Here is an 18,866-nt window from a genome sequence, read left to right on the forward strand (position 1 = left end):
ATTTTATGCTTTACCAGCTAGGCCCGAGGCCGAGTCATCTGATGTTGTGATCATAGGTATTATTCCAGTTTGCTATAAAGATGCTTCAGTTCTATTTGATCCAGGATCTACTTATTACTATGTGTCCTCTTATTTTGCTTCATATTTGGTTGTGCCTTGTGATTCTTTGAGTGCTTCTGTGTGTGTATCTACACCGGTGGGAGACTCTATTATAGTAAATTATGTCTATCGTTCGTGTGTGGTTATTATTGGTAGTCTTGAGACTAGTGTGGATCTTCTACTTCTTGATATGGTATATTTTGATGTCATCTTAGGTATGGATTGGCTGTTACCTTATCATGCTATATTAGATTGTCATGCCAAGACAGTGACCTTAGCCATGTTGGGGTTACCTTGGTTAGAATGGAAAGTAACTCCTGGTCATTCTGTCAGCAGAGTTGCTTCTAATATTAAAGCTCGGTGTATGGTAGAGAAAGGGTGTCTAGCCTATTTGGCTTATATTCACGATCCCAGTGCGGATGGTCCTTCTATGGACTCAGTACCAGTTATTCATGAATTTCCAGAAGTATTTCCTGCAGATTTGCTGGGGATGCCACCCGACAGAGATATTGACTTCTGTATTGATTTAGCTCCGGGCACAGCCCACTTCTATCCCACCATACCGTATGGCCCCACTGAAGTTGAAAGAATTGAAGGAGCAGTTACAAGACTTACTTGATCAGGGATTCATTAGACCCAGTATCTCTCCTTGGGGTGCACCAGTATTATTTGTAAAGAAGAAAGATGGTTCTATGCGGATGTGTATAGATTATCGGCAGTTGAATAAGGCCACTATCAAAAATAAATATTCGCTGCCAAGACTTGATGACTTATTTGATTAGCTCCAGGGTGCCAAGGTATTTTTGAAGATCGATTTGAGGTCTGGTTACCATCAGTTGACGATTAGGGCATCTGATGTCCCTAAATCAGCTTTTCAGACTCGGTATGGGCATTACGAATTCCTAGTGATGTCATTTGGGTTGACAAATGCCCCAGCAGCATTTATGGATTTGATGAATCGGGTGTTCAAGCCCTATTTGGATTCTTTTGTGGTTGTATTCATTGATGATATCTTGATTTACTCCAACAGTCGAGAGGAGCATGAGCAGCATCTTCGGAGTGTGCTTCATACTTTGAAGAATAATCAGTTATATGCCAAATTTTCAAAATGTGAGTTTTGGTTAGACTCTGTTACCTTTTTAGGGCATGTTGTATCGGCAGAAGGCATAAAGGTGGATCCTAAGAAGATAGAGGTTGTTCAGAATTGGCCTAGACCTACTTCAGTTACAGAGATCCAATGTGGTGGCCGATGCTTTGAGTAGAAAGGTTGTGAGTATAGGCAATCCTTCGTATATTCCGATTGGTGAGAGACCGTTAACTGCAGATGTTCATACTTTGGCTAATCAGTTCATGAGGTTAGATGTTTTGAAACCCAATCGGGTTCTAAATTGCACAGTCGCTCGATCATCTTTATATGAGCGGATCAGAGATCGGCAGTATGATAATCCTCATTTACTTGTCCTTAAGGATACGGTGCGGCACAGTGATGCCAAACAGGTCGCAGTGGGGGAAGATGGAGTTTTGCGAATGCAGGGTCATATGTATGTGCCTAATGTGGATGGGCTTCGTGAATTAATTCTGGAAGAGGCCTACAATTCCAGGTATTCTATTCATCCAGGTACCGCCAAAATGTATCAAGATTACGGCAACATTATTGGTGGAGGAGAATGAAGAAGGATATAGTTGCATATGTAGCTCGGTGTCTGAATTGTCAGCAAGTTAAGTACGAGCATCAGACACCTGGTGGTTTGCTTCAGAAGTTAGAAATTCTTAAGTGGAAGTGGAAGTGGGAGCGTATCACTATGGATTTTGTTGTTGGGCTCCCACAGAGTCAGAGAAAATTTGACGCAGTTTGGGTCATTGTGGACAGCTTGACCAAGTCAGCACATTTTATTCTAGTGGAAGTTACCTATTCTTCAGAGCGGTTAACTGAAATTTACATTCGTAAGATTGTCCGCCTACACGGTGTGCCCATGTCTATTCTTTCAGATCGAGGTACCCAATTTACCTCACACTTCTGTAGGGCTGTACAGCGTGAATTAGGCACGCGGGTTGAGTTGAGTACAGTATTTCATCCACAGACAGACGGATAGTAAGAGCGCACTATCAGATATTGGAAGATATGCTTCGCGCTTGTGTTATAGACTTTGGAGGTTCTTGGGATCAGTTCTTGCCACTTGCGGAGTTTGCTTATAATAATAGCTACCATTCGAGCATTCAGATGGCTCCATATGAGGTATTATACGGAAGGCGATGTCGTTCGCCAATTGGCTGATTTGAACCGGGAGAGGCTCGGTTGTTGGGTACCAATTTGGTACAGGATGCCTTGGATAAGGTTAAGGTTATTCAGGATCGACTTCGCACAGCTCAGTCTCGGCAAAAGAGTTATGCTGACCATAAAGTTCGTGATATTGCATTCATGGTTGGAGAAAGAATATTACTCCGGGTTTCACCTATTAAAGGTGTAATGAGGTACGGAAAGAAAGGCAAGTTGTGCCCTAGGTATATTGGACCCTTTGAAATTCTTGAAAGGATGGGTGAAGTAGCCTACATGCTTGCATTACTACCTAGTTTATCAGTGGTTCATCCGGTGTTCCATGTGTCTATGTTCCAATTGGACAAGGATTTGACTTATGAGGAGGAGCCGGTAGCTATACTAGCCCGACAGGTCCGACAGTTGAGGTCTAAGAGTTATCCTTTAGTTCAGGTGCACTGGAGAGGTCAGCCGGTAGAGGCATCTACCTTGGAGTCCGAGTCGGACATGCGGAGTAAATATCCACACTTATTCACCAGCTCAAGTACTTTTTCTAACTTCGTTCGAGGACGAACGTTTGTTTTAGAGGTGGAGAATGTGATGACCCAAAATGTCATCTTTAAATTTAATAACTAATTATATGTTCTAAGACCTTAAAAAGCACTATTTATTATTCCTCGACTTGCGTGCACAGCCGTATAATTTTCCGGAAACTTTTTGTGTGAAAAATGGATTAAAATGTAAAATAAAACTTTAAAACTCAACTAAGTTGACTTTGGTCAACATTTTGAGCAAACGGACTCGGATTAGTGTTTTGACAGTTCCGGTAGGTCCGTATCTTCCAAACGGACTCAGATTAGTGTTTCTGCCTACGGACCATTTGAACTTTGGAAAAAAATCTGGTATTTCCCAGTTCTGGTTTCCTTAATCGCGATCGCGTGGTTTGATCCGCGATCGCGAAGGCTTGTTGAGCACTGATAAAAATTTGTACTATGTGATCGCATAGTATTGTACGCGATCGCACAGTTGAAAAAGCTAAGGCACCGCGAACGTGTGGACAAAGCCGTGTTCGCGAAGAAGGAATGAGGCAGAAACGGAAGCACCAAATTTTTGCTACGCGATTGTACAAGTCAGTACGCGATCGCGTAATGCTGAGAAAATGTTCTCTGCAATCGCATGTCCATTTACATGATCGCGTAGAGTTAATAATTCGGGCAGCTAAAATGTGCTTCGCGATCGCAAAGAATTATCCGTGATCGCGAAGAGTAAAATGAACCTCGGCAAACGTTCTACTACGCGATCGCGAACGAATTTTCGTGATCGCGATGAGTAAAAATCTAGGCAAACAGAACTTAAGTTCTGGAAATGGGATTTCGTCCCATTTTCAACCATTTTCTATTTTTGAGCTCGGGTAAGGCGATTCTTGGGCGATTTTCACGGGAAAACATTGGGGTAAGTGTTCCTTATCCTATATTGATTATATTTCATGATTCCATACTCATTTATATCATGAATCCGTGAAATTTTGGGAGAAAAATCAGATTTTAATAAAATCTTCCAAAAATAAAAATTTAAGATTTGAAGGTCCATTTGACATCGGAATTTGATAATTTTTATATGATTGGACTCGTCTCGGAATGGGTGTATGAATTTTGTAGGTTTTTCCGAGATTTGAGGCGTGGGTCCCACTGTCAATTTTTAAAGTGAATTTCGGATTTTATCTGAAAAATTAGTAAATACATATGGAATTAATTCCCATGAATCGTATTGAGTATATTAAATTGTTTGTGAATAGATTTGACGCTTTTGGAGACAAATTCAAAAGAAAAAGTTGTGGTTGAGTAATTGATTGAAATTGCAAAACGAGGTAAGTGTCGTGGTTAACCTTGACTTGAGGGAATAGAACCCTTAAATTATTTGTTATGTAAGATGCATGTGAATCACGTATATGCAAGGTGACGAGTATCTATACGTAATCAAATTAATTGTTTGCATAATTACTTGAAAAAAATCATAAATCGTTTTAAATCATGAATGAATTATTATATTTATTGTTTCACTCATATTCCTTGTCAAATATTAATTCTTGAATTCCTGCAATAATTGTTACATGCTTATTTGACTTATGTGTTTTAATTGCTATTTGACATTTAGCATACTAAATATTAAACTGTCTATTTTTTTCATGATTTTCACAATTAATTGTTAATTGTCATTGTTTGTTCATAAATAAATTATAATTATTGTATGCCTTGATGCTTAATAGTTTCTCATTGGCCGTGGTATTTATTGGAGTAATTTTTATTACATTATGAGTTGTTGAAATATATTGGGGGATCGGATTGCACGCCGCAACAGACTTGTTTAAAGTCTATATAGGGGGATCGAATTGCACGCCGCAACAGACTTGTTTAAAGTCTATATTGGGGGATCGGATTACACACCGTAACAGACTTATTAAAGAGTCCATATTGGGGGATCGGGTTGCACGCCGCAACAGACTTATTAAAAACTCCATATTGGGGGATCGGGTTGCACGCCGCAACAGACTTATTAAAAAGTCTGTATATATACTTGATTAAAATAAATATATTGGAGGGTTGAAATGCATATATTGTGGAAGCGGGATGTACGCTGCAACGGAAATTGGTTGAAATAATAATTGGTTATGACTGCTGAGTTGGCTTCAACTATTAAAAATGAGTTATCTGATTTAATTCTATTATTGTGGTTATTACTATTATTGCGTACAAGTTAATGTAAGTGACCTGCCTTAGCCTCGTCACTACTTCGTCGAGGTTAGGCTCGGCACTTACCAGTACATGGGGTCGGTTGTACTGATACTACATTCTGCACTTCTTGTGCAGATTTCGGAGTTGGTCCCAGCGGCGTACCATAGATTTGCTCGGATTTAAGTTACCCAGAGGAGACTTGAGGTATAACTGCACGGTGTCCGCAGTTCTGAAGTTCCTGTTTACTTTACTTTAGCTGTGTGTTTTCTTTCAGACAGCTTTATTTTATTCAGACCCTTTATTTGTATTATTCTAGAAGCCCGTGCACTTGTGACACCAATTCTGTGATGGTATTTAGACATCACTATTTTTATGTTTTAATCACTATATTTCATAATTTACTTCCGCATTGGCTTCTTTATTTTTAATTAATTTAAAATTGTTTTAAAATAGCTAATATTATTCTAACGTTGGTTTGCCTAGAAAGTGAAATGTTAGGCACCATCACGGTCCCGAAGGTGGGAATTTCGGGTCGTGACAAATGATTTGTACAAATGTCGAACCAATAGATGAACGCAAATTCACCAATCACCACAATCGACTTTAATGCAACTAACCTATATTCACATTGAAAATGTGTCACGACCCATGTTCACATGTAGGTCGTGATGGCGCCCAACACTACAACTATCCCAAGTCATGGGAGGAGAATCTGCTGGTCTGCCAAGAGCATAAGACTGCCACCATCTACGGGATCTACCCTCTACCTGAAAAGTAGCGAAATCAACCCCATGGGATTCTAATATCCTCATGTTGTACAGTCTATCCTTGCAACGATCAATGAAATCCTATTGATCCTCATGTCGCTCACCCCCGAAGACATGAGGATGTAGTCTAGTCCATCTGTCCAATAGTTTCTGAGGATCGGCGGCTACAGCTGGCCTGGGCTCAGGTGTAGCTGCTGCCACTGGCTGGACTCCACCCACGGGCAGTGCACCCTAGGTCTGATATACAGCAGCTGCCTATCCATGAGCCTGCGCGGTAGGGGTCTATGCTCCCCCACCCGCCTGAGATGTGGCTGGGTCTGCCGGAAATAAACCGGCATGAGTCATATTGTCCATGAATCGCAGCATACGACCCATGACATCCTGAAATCCCGGTGCAGGTGTGAAGTCCACCGGAGCTGGCTCTGCCACAGCACCTCACCCTGCTCCTCAATAATGGGATTCTCTGCTGGATCTACTGGAGGCATAACCGGAATAGTCCTGGGATGTCCTCATCCTCTACCACGGGCTGGAGCCCTCCCTCGGCCTCTAGCAACTGGGGGAGTAGCTCTTCCCTGGTCTGGAATCTCATTAGAGCGTGTTCTCACCATCTGTGAGAGAATAAGAGAAGGATATTTAGTGCTACATTAATTGCACGATGGAATGGGAAGAAAGATAATTTCCTAACACCCTATAGCCTCTCGAAGATAAGTACAGACGTCTCTTTACCGATCCGCAAGACTCTATTAGGTCTGCTCATAACTTGTGAGACCTACGTGAACCTAGTGCTCTGATACCATATTGTCACGACCCATGTTCACCTGTAGGTCGTGATGGCGCCCAACACTAAAGCTAGGCAAGCCAACTAATAAGTCAATCGTACATTGGTTAAACTTTTATTCCAAGAAAATAATAAAATACCAACTTCTACCAATGTGTGAGCCAAGACCCGGTGTCACAAGTGCATGAGCATCTAGTAGATTATACAAAACTCCAAATACTGTCTGAAATGAAATAGACAGAATATAAATATAAGAAGAGACACTGGTAGCTGCAGAACGGCTCAGAAAGGCAGCTCACCACTATGCCTCGGGATGACGTGGGTATGTGATGATAGGTCCTCCACTAGTACCTGTCTCAGATCCTGCACAAAAAGTGCAGCAAGTGTAGTATGAGTACGTAAACAACGTGTACCCAGTAAGTATCAAGCCTAATCTCGAAGTGGTAGAGACGAGATGGCCGACTTTGACACTCACTATAGGTCAATAATAATTGAAATAAAACTAGGATATTTAAATCAGCATGATTTACAGAATTTACAATAATTTATTTAATCAGCGAAAATAATCAAATTCCTTCAAATGTAACAATTCTCAATATATTAATTAAATTCCTTCAATTCAAATAAATTCCAATTTATCAATTAAATCTTATTTACAGGAGTAAAAATTAATTCCTAAACAAGCAAGGATAATAATTCATTAAATTTCAAGGATTTTTCAATTTATTAATTAGCTTCACAAGCTGAAATAAATTATTAAAGTATCGTGTAATTATTATTATTAAGCACGATTTCTGCCGAGGACGTACGTCCTGATCCAGAGTGTCGTGTACACTGCCGAGGGACATGCGGAGCGATCCATAGATGCATCTATCCTGCTGAGGCGTTTGACCCGCTCCACAAGAAAAGGAGGACATTTTCTTATGTGCCTCCGGAAGGAGAGTATATTCATTATAAGATGAATTTGGGAGAAGAACAATTTCTTTTAACAATTAATTGATTTAAACACACAATCAAGCCTATGAGATTTCCTTCCTTTAATATATTTATCTAACAATTCACAATATATTCATATAGATATCAATTAATATAAATAAATCAAAGAATACAATTTACACAAGTAAGGCATGCTTTGAGTCCTAAACTACCCGGACTTTAGCATTAATAGTAGCTATGCACGGACTCTCGTCACCTCGTGCATACGAAACCCCCCACAATTAGCAACAATTATTTAATTTTAATCACCTATGAGGTAATTTCCCTCACAAGATTAGACAAGAGACTTACCTCGTCTTGCTCCAATTTAATCCACAATTATGCCTTTTCCACGATTATCCAACTCTGTCTGGCTCGAATCTAGCCAAAATAATTCGATAAAATCACTAAATATTATAGAAATTAATTATAAAAAAAATACTACATTTTTACGAAAAGATCCCGAAATTAATTAAAAATTCGCCCGCGGGGCCCACATCTCGGAATTCGGCAAAAGTTATGAAATCCGACAATCCATTCAATTACGAGTCCAACCATACCAGTTTCACTCAAATCCGACTCTGAATCGATACCGAAATCTCAAAATTTCGTTTCTATGAGATTTCTAAACTTTTCCAAATTTCAAATCTCAAAACACTAACTAAATTGTGAAAACAATGATATATTTATGTTCATAGACCAAATCCAAGTTAGAATCACTTACCCCAATGTCATTTCCTTGAAAATCTATCAAAAATCGCCTCTGCACAAGCTCCAATTTGTTAAAAATGGCGAATGGGACGAATGCCCTTTTTTATAAAACTGCCCAGCAGCCTTCAGAACTGGTGCTCGAACTGGACCTCGATCGCGGCTTCGATCACAGGCTCGAGCCTGGACCTCGGTCATGGCCTCGATCAGGGCATCGAGGTTGGACCTTAGATCATAGCCTCAATCATGGCATCGAGCTTGAGCCTTCGATTGTGACACTCGATCTTGGGTCTCGATCCTGGCCCTCGAGCCTTGCCTTCGATCATGGCCCTCGAGCTGGACCTTCGATCATGGCCCTCGCGTTGGACCTTCGATCATGGCTTCGATAAACTAGTTCTAGCTTGTACCTCGTCAACCCTGGGCTCGATACCTGGGCTCGATATCTGGGCTCGATCACAGCCCAGAATGTCCAACATAAGAGGAAAAATTGCAACAACTTTTTAACTCAAATTTTTGATCCGTTAACCATCCGAAACTCACCCGAGGCCCTCGGGACCTCAACCAAATATACCAACAAGTCCTAAAACATCATACGGACTTAGTCGAACCTCTAAATCACATCAAACAATGCTAAAACCATGAATCATACCCCAATTCAAGCTTAATGAAACTAAGAGTTTTCAACTTCTACATTCGATGTCGGAACCTATCAAATCAACTCCGATTGACCTCAACTTTTACACACAAGTCATAAATTATATAACGGAACTATAAAAATTTTTGGAACTTGATTCCGACTCCGGTATCAAAAAGTCAACTCATCGGTCAAACTTCCAAACTTAAGTTCTTGGTTTTAGCCATCTCATGACTAATTTAACTACGGACTTCCAAATAAAATTCCGAACACGCTCCTAAGTCCAAAATCACCATACGGAGCTGTTGGAATCATCAAAATTCTATTCCGGGGTCGTTTTCACAAAATGTTGACCGAAGTCAAACTTAGCACTTTAAGGCCAACTTAAGGAACCAAATGTTCTGGTTTCACCCCCAAACACTTGTAAATCCCGAACCAACCATCCCCGCAAGTTATAAATCATTACAAGCACCTACGGGAAGTTTTATTTTTATGGAACGGGGTTCTAAAAGTTAAAATGACCGGTTGGGTCATTACATTCTCCACCTCTTAAACAAACGTTCATCCTCGAATGGGTTTAGAATTGTACCTGGAGTGTTGAATAAGTGTGGATATATGCTCCGCATGTCTTAATCGGCCTCCCAAGTCGCTTCCTCGACTGGTTGGCCCCTCCACTGGACTTTTACTGCAGAAATCCTCTTGGATCTCAACTGGCGAACCTGTTTATCAATAATGGCAATTGGCTCCTCTTCATAACCCAAGCTATTATCTAGCTGAACTGTGCTGAAGTCTAACACATGTGATAGGTCGGCAAGATACTTCCGGAGCATAGATACGTGAAAAACCGGATGAACTCCCGATAGGTTGGGAGGCAATGCAAGCTCATAAGCAACCTCCCCAACTCGTTTCAACACCTCAAATGGGCCTATAAACCTTGGGCTCAACTTGCCCTTCTTCCCGAATCTCAAAATTCCCTTCATCGGCAAAACCTTCAAGAGAACTTTTTCACCTACCATAAATGATATATCACACGCTTTCTGATCCGCGTAACTCTTTTGTCTGGACTGTGCTGTACGAAGTCGCTCCTGAATCAACTTTACCTTTTCCAAGGCATCCATTACCAAATTAGTACCATATAACTTAGCTCACCTGGCTCAAACCATCTGATGGGTGAACGACATCGCCAACCATATAAAGCCTCAAATGGAGCCATCTCGATGCTTGATGGGTAACTGTTATTATAAGAAAACTCGGACAAAGGCAGGAAACGATCCCACTGACCTCCAAAGTCAATCACACATGCCCTAAGCATATCCTCCAAAATTTGAATTGTCCTCTCTGACCGTCCATCAGTCTGCGGATGAAAGGCTGTGCTGAGCTCTACACGGGTCCCCAACTCACTTTGTACTGCTCTACAGAAATGTGAAGTAAACCGAAGGCCTCTATCTGATATGATGGAAATTGGCACACCGTGCAACCGAACTATCTCCTGAATATAAATCTGGGCCAACCTCTCTGAAGTATACGTAGTCACAATAGGAACAAAATGTGCCAACTTAGTCAACCTGTCAACAATCACCCAAACTGCATCAAACTTCCTCAAGGTCCGCGGCAACCCAACTACAAAATCCATAGTAATTCGTTCCCATTTCCACTCTAGTATAGTCATCTGCTGAAGTAGGCCACCTGGCCTCTGGTGCTCATATTTAACTTGCTGGCAATTTAGACATCTAGATACATACTCAACTATGTCATTTTTCATTCGTCGCCACCAATAATGTTGCCTCAAGTCACGATATATCTTAGTAGCACCTGGATGAATAGAATACCGAGAACTGTGCGCCTCTTCCAGGATCTTTTTCCTCAGTCCGTCCACATTAGGAACACATAGACGATCCTGGAGTCGCAGAACACCATCCGCTCTAATAGTAACTTCCTTGGCACCACCTCGTAGTACCGTTTCACGAAGAACCATCAAGTATGGGTCATCATACTGGCGAGCCTTGATCTGCTCAAATAGTGAAGATTGGGCCACAACACATGCAAGAACTCGGCTGGGCTCTGAAATATCTAGCCTCACAAGTCTGTTAGCCAAGGACTGAATATCCGAGACTAATGGCCTTTCCTCTGCTGAAATGAAAGCCAAACTACCCATACTCTCCGCCTTTCTGCTCAAGGCATCTGCAACCACATTTGCTTTGCCCGGATGATACAGGATAGTAATATCATAATCTTTTAATAACTCCAGCCATCTGCGCTGCCTCAAATTTAGGTCCCTCTGCTTGAACAAATGCTGCAAACTACGATGATCAGTGTAAACTTCACAAGACACCCCATAAAGATAATGCCTCCAAATCTTAAGAGCGTGAACAATCGCAGCTAACTCCAAATCATGTACCGGATAATTCTTTTCGTGGGGCTTCAGCTGACGTGAAGCATATGCAATAACTTTCCCTTCCTGCATCAATACACAACCCAAACCAACGCGCGAAGCATCGCAATACACTGTATACATCCCCGAACCGGAAGGCAACACTAACACTGGTGTTGTAGTCAATGATATCTTGAGCTTCTGAAAGCTCACCTTACAATCATCGGACCATTGGAATGGAGCACCCTTCTGGGTTAATTTGGTCAAAGGTGCTGCAATAGACGAAAAACCTTCCACGAACCGACGATAATAACCTGCCAAACCCAGAAAACTCCTGATCTCCGTCGCCGAAGTGGGACGATGCCAATTCTGGACTGCCTCAATCTTTTTGGGATCAACTTTAATACCTTCGCCCTATACGATATGTCCCAAAAATGCTACAGACTCTAGCCAAAACTCACATTTAGAGAACTTAGCATATAGCTTTTGTTCCCGCAATGTCTGAAGCACTACTCTCATATGTTGCTCATGCTTCTCCTTACTACGTGAGTAGATCAAAATGTCATCAATGAAGACAATGACAAATGAGTCAATATATGGCCTAAATACCCTGTTTATCAGATACATAAACGCTGCCAGGGCGTTAGTTAAACCAAAAGACATTACGAGAAACTCATAATGACCATATCTAGTACGGAAAGCAGTCTTCGGAACATCCGAATCCCGAATCTTCAACTGATGGTACCCCGATCTCAAGTCGATCTTAGAGAATACCCTAGCACCCTGCAATTGGTCAAATAGATCATCAATACGCGGCAATGGGTACTTGTTCTTAATAGTGACTTTGTTCAATTGGCGATAATCAATACACATCCGCATTGTTCCATCCTTCTTTTTCACAAATAATACTAGTGCACCCCAAGGTGATACACTCGGTCTGACAAACCCTTTGGCTAGTAACTCTTCAAGTTGTTCTTTCAATTCTTTCAATTCTTTCGGAGCCATGTGATACAGTAGGATAGAGATAGGCAGGGTATCTGAAGCCAAGTTAATACAGAAATCAATATCACGATCAGGTGGCATACCTGGAAGATCTGACAGAAATACATTGGGGAACTCCCAAACTACAGGCACTGAATCAATAGCCGGAGTCTCTACAGTAGTATCCCGAACATATGCTAGATAAGCCAAACAACCCTTCTCAACCATATGTTGAGCCTTTATAAAAGAAATAACTCGATTAAATGAACTAACAGGCGAACCCTTCCACTCCAGCTTAGGTAATGCTGGAATAGCCAAGGTAACAGTCTTGGCATGACAATCTAGAATAGCATGATATGGAGATAACCAGTCCATACCCAGAATAATTTCAAAATCGGTCATCTCAAGCAATAGGAGATCTGCTCTAGTTTCATAACCACAGATTGTAATAATACAGGACCGGTAGATCCGGTTCACAACAACATAATCGCCCACAGGAGTGGACACATAAACAGGAGTACTCAAGGACTCACGAGAAACACCCAAGAATGGAGCAAATAGAGATGACACATACGAATACGTAGATCCTGGATCAAATAATACTGAGGCATCTTTGCCACAAACAAAAATAATACCTGTAATCACGGCATCTGAGGCCTCTGCATCTGGTCTAGCCGGAAAATCATAGAACCAAGCTGGAGCGCCAACTGTCTGGCCTCCGCCTGGCTGACCTCCACCTCTAGGACGGCCCCTACCCACCTGTTCTCCACCTCTGGGTGGTCGAACTACTGTGGGAGCAACTGGTCCGGTAAGCATAGGTTGCTGACCCTGATGTACTGGTTTACCCCGAAGCTTGGGGCAAAACCTCCGCATGTGAATGGGATCCCCGCACTCGTAACAACTCTTCGGTGCGATGGGCTGCTGACTAAGTGTCTGACCCTAGGGACCTGAATACCCACTGGGAGGACCCTGAATAGCTGGTGGGCGGTAAGAACTCTCCGGGATAGCACTGAGATAAGGTCGCACTGGAGCACCTCGAGGAGGTGGTGGTGCTGGGTATGGGGGTTTGCTAGACTGTCCCCTCACGAACTGACCTCTACCCCCGGACTGAGCACCTCTGAACTCTCCAGAGTACCTGAACCGCTTATCTGTCATAATCTGCTCTCGGCTCCGCTGACGTACACCCTCAATCCTCCGGGCTATCTCCACCTCAGTAGGGAGTATCATTAGTGCATGGCGAGATAATTCAGAAAACCTCGCCTCATAATCAGTCACTGACATCTAACCCTGCTGGAGCTGCTCAAACTGAAACCGCAACTCTTCCCCATGGGAGGGTGGAATATACATGTCCAATAAGATACGGGTGAACCTGTCCCAAGTCATGGGAGGAGAATCTGCTGGTCTGTCAAGAGCATAAGACTGCCACCATCTACGGGATCTACCCTCTACCTGAAAAGTAGCGAAATCAACCCCATGGGATTCCAATATCCTCATGTTGTACAGTCTATCCTTGCAACGATCAATGAAATCATGTGGATCCTTATGTCGCTCACCCCCGAAGACATGAGGATGTAATCTAGTCCATCTGTCCAATAGTTTCTGAGAATCGGCGGCTAGAGCTGGCCTGGGCTCAGGTGTAGCTGCTGCCACTGGCTGGACTCCACCCACGGGCAGTGCACCCTGGGTCTGATATACAGCAGCTGCCTGTCCATGAGCCTGCGCGGTAGGGGTCTGTGCTCCCCCACCCGCCTGAGATGTGGCTGGGTCTGCCAAAAATAAACCGGCATGAGTCATATTGTCCATGAATCGCAGCATACGACCCATGACATCCTGAAATCCCGGTGCAGGTGTGAAGTCCACCGGAGCTGGCTCTGCCACAGCACCTCACCCTGCTCCTCAATAATGGGATTCTCTGCTGGATCCACTGGAGGCATAACCGGAATAGTCCTGGGACGTCCTCGTCCTCTACCACAGGCTGGAGCCCTCCCTCGGACTCTAGCAACTGGGGGAGTAGCTCTTCCCTGGTCTGGAATCTCATTAGAGCGTGTTCTCACCATCTGTGAGAGAATAAGAGAAGGATATTTAGTGCTACATTAATTGCACGATGGAATGTGAAGAAAGGTAATTTCCTAACACCCTATAGCCTCTCGAAGATAAGTACAGACGTCTCTTTACCGATCCGCAAGACTCTATTAGGTCTGCTCATAACTTGTGAGACCTACGTGAACCTAGTGCTCTGATACCATGTAGTCACGACCCATGTTCACCTGTAGGTCGTGATGGCGCCCAACACTAAAGCTAGGCAAGCCAACTAATAAGTCAATCGTACATTGGTTAAACTTTTATTCCAAGAAAATAATAAAATACCAACTTCTACCAATGTGTGTGCCAAGACCCGGTGTCACAAGTGCATGAGCATCTAGTAGATTATACAAAATTTCAAATACTGTCTGAAATGAAATAGACAGAATATAAATATAAGAAGAGACACTGGTAGCTGCAGAACGGCTCAGAAAGGCAGCTCACCACTATGCCTCGGGATGACGTGGGTATGTGATGATAGGTCCTCCACTAGTACCTGTCTCAGATCCTGCACAAAAAGTGCAGCAAGTGTAGTATGAGTACGTAAACAATGCATACCTAGTAAGTATCAAGCCTAATCTCGAAGTGGTAGAGACGAGATGGCCGACTTTGACACTCACTATAGGTCAATAATAATTGAAATAAAACTAGGATATTTAAATCAGAATGATTTACAGAATTTACAATAATTTATTTAATCAGCGAAAATAATCAAATTCCTTCAAATGTAACAATTCTCAATATATTAATTAAATTCCTTCAATTCAAATAAATTCCAATTTATCAATTAAATCTCATTTACAGGAGTAAAAATTAATTCCTAAACAAGCAAGGATAATAATTCATTAAATTCCAAGGATTTTTTAATTTATTAATTAGCTTCACAAGCTGAAATAAATTATTAAAGTATCGTGTAATTATTATTATTAAGCACGATTTCTGCCGAGGACGTTCGGGCCGATCCAGAGTGTCGTGTACACTGCCGAGGGACATGCGGCGCGATCCATAGATGCATCTATCCTGCCGAGGCGTTCGGCCCGCTCCACAAGAAAAGGAGGACATTTTCTTATGTGCCTCCGGAAGGAGAGTATATTCATTATAAGATGAATTTGGGAAAAGAACAATTTCTTTTAACAATTAATTAATTTAAACAGACAATCAAGCCTATGAGATTTCCTTCCTTTAATATATTTATCTAACAATTCACAATATATTCATATAGATATCAATTAATATAAATAAATCAAAGAATACAATTTACACAAGTAAGGCATGCTTTGAGTCCTAAACTACCCGGACTTTAGCATTAATAGTAGCTACGCACGGACTCTCATCACCTCGTGCGTACGTAGCCCCCCACAATTAGCACCAATTATTTAATTTTAATCACCTATGAGGTAATTTTCCCCCTCACAAGATTAGACAAGAGACTTACCTCGTCTTGCTCTAATTTAATCCATAATTTTGCCTTTTCCACGATTATCCAACTCTGTCTGGCTCGAATCTAGCCAAAATAATTCGATAAAATTATTAAATATTATAGAAATTAATTCTATAAAAAAAAATACTACATTTTTATGAAAAGATCCAGAAATTAATTAAAAATTTGCCTGCGGGGCCCACATCTCAGAATCCGACAAAAGTTATGAAATCCGACAACCCATTCAATTACGAGTCCAACCATACCAGTTTCACTCAAATCCGACTCCGAATCGATACCGAAATCTCAAAATTTCGTTTCTATGAGATTTTAAAACTTTTCCAAATTTCAAATCTCAAAACACTAATTAAATTGTGAAAACTATAATATATTTATGTTCATAGACCAAATCCAAGTTAGAATCACTTACCCCAATGTCTTTTTCTTGAAAATCTATCAAAAATCGCCTCTGCTCAAACTCCAATTTGTTAAAAATGGCGAATGGGACGAATGCCCTCTTTTTATAAAACTGCCCAGCAGCCTTCGGAACTAGTCCTCGAACTGGACCTCGATCGCGGCTTCGATCAGAAGCTCGAGCCTGGACCTCGGTCATGGCCTCGATCAGGGCATCGATATTGGGCCTTCGATCATAGCCTCAATCATGGCATCGAGCTTGAGCCTTCGATTGTGACACTCGATCTTGGGTCTCGATCCTGGCCCTCGAGCCTTGTCTTCGATCATGGCCCTCGAGCTGGACCTTCGATCATGGCCCTCGAGTTGGACCTTCGATCATGGCTTCGACACACTAGCTCGAGCCTGTACCTCGTCAACCCTAGGCTCGATACCTGGGCTCGATATCTCGCTCGATATCTGGGCTCGATCACAGCCCAGAATGTCCAACATAAGAGGAAAAATTGCAACAGCTTTTTAACTCAAATTTTTTATCCGTTAACCATCCGTAACTCACCCGAGGCCCTCGGAACCTCAACCAAATATATCAACAAGTCCTAAAACATCATACGAACTTAGTCGAACCTCTAAATCACATCAAACAACGCTAAAATCATGAATCATACCCCAATTCAAACTTAATGAAACTAAGAGTTTTCAACTTCTACATTCGATGTCGGAACCTATCAAATCAACTCTGATTGACCTCAAATTTTACACATAAGTCATAAATTATATAACGGAGCTATGAAAATTTTCGGAACTAGATTCCGACTCCGGTATCAAAAAGTCAACTCATCGGTCAAACTTCCAAACTTAAGTTCTTGTTTTTAGCCATCTCATGCCTAATTTAACTACGGACTTCCAAATAAAATTTCGAACACGCTCCTAAGTCCAAAATTACCATACGGAGCTGTTGGAATCATCAAAATTCTATTCTGGGGTCGTTTTCACAAAATATTGACCGAAGTCAAACTTAGCACTTTAAGGCCAACTTAAGGAACCAAATGTTCCGGTTTCACCCCAAACACTTCCAAATCCCGAACCAACCATCCCCGCAAGTTATAAATCATTACAAGCACCTACGAGAAGTTTTATTTTTAGGGAACGGGGTTCTAAAAGTTAAAATGACCGGTTGGGTCATTACAAAATGAGTTACTCCTTTCATGATATACGAATTTTATATCTTCAAACCACATGATTAATTATGATACAACAAAATTCAATTATTTTATACCTAATTGTAAGTAAGACTATATACTTTGATGGGATGGACTTGTCAAATCCAAAAGTCCGTAAAACAAAAAATGCACAAAAGGTTAGAAATAAATTTTAAAATAGCATATTACACCTATGATGCAATTCTATAGCATATTACACCTATGTCAAATCCAGAAGTCGTAAAACAACACTTCTGCTCCATGTATTTCTCGATTAGACATCTAACGACACAATATTAGCACATGTGATCAGGTCTGAATTAGTTCCATAGTTATTTTTATTTCATTAAATCTTATGTTTTAATGGAAATCACACAACATTATACAATTTATCAGTTGATGTATGCCTTAACAATTTAACATACCACAACCTTATGCAAATCAAATTAAGTGATTTATTTGATTTCGAAGTCCCAAACTTTAGTTTTGACGTATCTAAATATTAGTGTTCATGTGGAACTTAGATTAAGGTGTAGTATTTTCACTTGTGTCCTCTTCTTTATGATTTCTTGTGAAAATTAATGCAAATAATTAAGGGTATAAAAATCGTTCAACCTTTTGAGGATATGTTTCTTGCTTAATATTTAGCTTTGTAACATTCGTGCGTTCATAATAGTTATAAAATGTTAATATAAATATAGATATAGATAGATAGATAGATAGATTTTCAATTTAATTTACAGTTCATTAGATTATACTGTCTGAATTAATGTAAATACATATACAGTCGAACCTCTCTAACTACTTTGTTTGTTTCATTTGTAACTTTTATAGTGAATGATTGTTATACACCTATAATAGTATTTGACGTTTAAATTTTATTTGACTGTTATAGACAAAAATTATATAAAAAATTAAAAAAAATTCCTATTTAAATTTTACATATAAAGATTAAAAAATTTAACTTTGTTTGACACGATGCTATCTTTGTTTTTAAAGGAATAACTTGATGTTTAGACCCGTATGATATGAATTATTCTAATCAAGGAATCAAATCCCTTACTTAAATACTTTAATACGCTACAAGAAATATTGCATCCAACAAAAGACTTAAATTATAGTGAGTATTTCTTAAAAATCTTAAACTTATGCAAGATGAGAACAGAAAAGATATGTGCAGATATTTAAATATTAGATATTATGCACAACGAAAATTTTTGTGCACTAGAACGAAAATTTACTTGCATATCTTTTAATGAAATTAATTGAAATCTTTAATTACTAACATAATATTTTTATCATAAATTGGTGCATTACAGTTTCAAAATATATGGTAAAAAATTCTAGACTTATTGTTGGTAATTTTAGAGATTCTACCTGGCTGTTATAGAAGAATATTTCTACAAAGAGTGCATTGTTATAAAGATGAATGCTGCTATTATAGGTAGAAGTTGT

This window comes from Nicotiana tomentosiformis, chromosome 3 (genome assembly GCF_000390325.3).
Source record: "Nicotiana tomentosiformis chromosome 3, ASM39032v3, whole genome shotgun sequence".
Lineage (NCBI taxonomy): Eukaryota > Viridiplantae > Streptophyta > Magnoliopsida > Solanales > Solanaceae > Nicotiana > Nicotiana tomentosiformis.